Source organism: Schistocerca serialis, chromosome 10 (assembly GCF_023864345.2).
Source record: "Schistocerca serialis cubense isolate TAMUIC-IGC-003099 chromosome 10, iqSchSeri2.2, whole genome shotgun sequence".
In the NCBI taxonomy this organism is placed as follows: domain Eukaryota; kingdom Metazoa; phylum Arthropoda; class Insecta; order Orthoptera; family Acrididae; genus Schistocerca; species Schistocerca serialis.
The window spans coordinates 227,091,229-227,093,448 of record NC_064647.1 but is presented as its reverse complement, the minus strand read 5'-3'; the positions used below and the strand labels follow the sequence as shown (position 1 = coordinate 227,093,448).

At 49.4% G+C, this 2,220-nt stretch overlaps 1 non-coding gene across 1 annotated transcript; it reads right to left on the bottom strand.

Annotated features, from left to right (window-relative positions):
• Positions 1-872: 872 nt before the first annotated feature.
• Positions 873-1,035, bottom strand: LOC126425415 (U1 spliceosomal RNA). Its single transcript, XR_007576285.1, has one exon. It is a non-coding gene; the product is annotated as a U1 spliceosomal RNA (small nuclear RNA).
• Positions 1,036-2,220: the final 1,185 nt, after the last annotated feature.

Genomic DNA, 2,220 nt, shown 5'->3' with positions numbered 1-2,220 from the left:
CGTAACGAATTTGTTGTGCCTGTGGTAAACGGCCTTCCTTGTTGGTGGCTTCTTACCGCACTTGGTTCCAAACATCCATTGAACAGCTGCAGCACACTTGTTTTTGTCGAACTTCAAGACACAGAAAGCTCGCTCAGCACCTGAACTCGCCATGTTTGCGACTAACGCTGGCTATCGGCAAATTACCAAACTACGCTGTGGCGGTATACATGAAAAAGAAAAAAAGACTTTTAAGGTTTCTCTACAAAATGACATATGTATGATATCTGTAATGTTTGGTTCTTGTGCAATAAATGAGTGTGTTCCCGGACTTTATGTACACCCTGTATTTTCTTCTAGGTGTTGTGTCCCTTGTAATGAACAATGCTTTGAAAAATATATCAAAGTTTGTGATCACCCTATACATGAGTAATTTTCAGAATACAACACAAACGCTTTGTCCAATGGAATAAAATCATTGAAATCTTGATCTAGTGTACAGTACGTAGAGATGGCAACATTTCGTTTTCAATTTTCAATACACTAAGTCAGTGTGTATGTGTTACCCAGTCATGAGAGCAAAGCCAGTACTGCAACAGGAAAACAAAAATAAGTCGGTCATGCCTTTTTCGTAAGCATCCTGCTTCAAGCACGAAGATGTCACCTACGGCGTACGTACTAAGGTTTGTCTCTACGTTCAAAATGGTATGAATTTAAAATTGCAAGCACGAAGTAGACCCTATTACTTTCGTTGGAGTACAATTTTCCACCTAAAATCAATTTTGAACCATCTAACGTACACACACACACACACACACACACACACACACACACACAAAATTGTTAAGACTTAGTACAAAACAGACTCTAAAACCATGCTTAATCTGAATTAGACCGGGTCTGCGCGAACGCAGTCCCGACTACCAAAAATTATGCACCCGAGTTACCCACATTAGGGGTAATCGCAGGGTTCAGCCCAACCGAAGTGCAATGGAAGAGCCTCGTCCTGGAGGAACCGCCTTCATGATCACGGTATCCCCTGTGCCAGGTAAGTATGCCTACAGAGATTTTTTTTTTTTTTTTTACTTTATTGTTATTTTAAAACCTGTACAATTCAGGTAGGCTGGCAGCGGCACACTACGCCGCTCTTCAGCCATAGCGGTTTACAAGAGTATAAAACATGGTGAATGACAATGAACAGAGTGACGGGCAAAAGAGAGAGGTCACAGAGACATAAAAAACACGGAGTCGTTCACATGTGACGATAACAACACTGAAAACACGTTGGCACGGCGCACAAAACACTGGTGAGTCCGACGGCACAAGTGAACGTAGGAGTGGGACGGCGGACACCAAAAACACTATATGACGTCACACACACGAAGCACAAAAGGCGACGATCTCCGGCGCGCGAATGTTCACTATACGTGTGCGAGTCCGGGGACCTGCCAAGAGAGGAGGAGGAGGAGGAAGGGGAGTGGGAGAGCGAGAGGGGAGAGCAGAGATGCCACGGGCAGGGGAGATAGGGGGGAGGGAGGAAGGGGGAGAGGAAGCCCAGGGGAAGAGGGGGAAGGGAGGGGACAGGGAGATGGAAAAAGAAGGGAAGAGAAGAGAAGGGAGGGAGGGTGCCGAAAGGAAAGGACACGGGAAGTGGGGGGTGGGGCAGGGTCAAAGTTGATAGGAGGGGTAGATGGAGGGGACGAGGACATCATCAGGGAGAGGGAGCTGGCGGAAGCCACCTTGGGAGAGGGTATGGAGGGTGGAGAGATGGAGACCGGGTGGGACGTGCGAATACAGGCGCGGCAGCGGGCGGGGGTGGGAGAGGAGCGGGGAAACGAGCGGGTGAGGGGGATCAAGTTTACGTGAGGTGTACAGGATGCGTATCCTTTCAAGGAAAAGGAGGAGGTGGGGGAAGGGGATGAGATCATACAGGATCCGCGTGGGGGAGGGGAGACGGATGCGATAGGCAAGGCGGAGATCCAGGCTGGATGGGCATAACAAAGGATAGGGCGGATGAGGGATTTATAGGTGTGGAGGATTGTGGAGGGGTCCAGACCCCACGTGCGGCCGGAAAGGAGCTTGAGGAGACGGAGTCGGGAACGTGCCTTGGCTTGGATTGTCTGGAGATGGGGAGTCCAGGAGAGGCGACGGTCGAGGGTGACGCCAAGGTACTTAAGGGTGGGAGTGAGGGCGATAGGACGGCCATAGACGGTGAGATAGAACCTACAGAGAGAGAAAGCC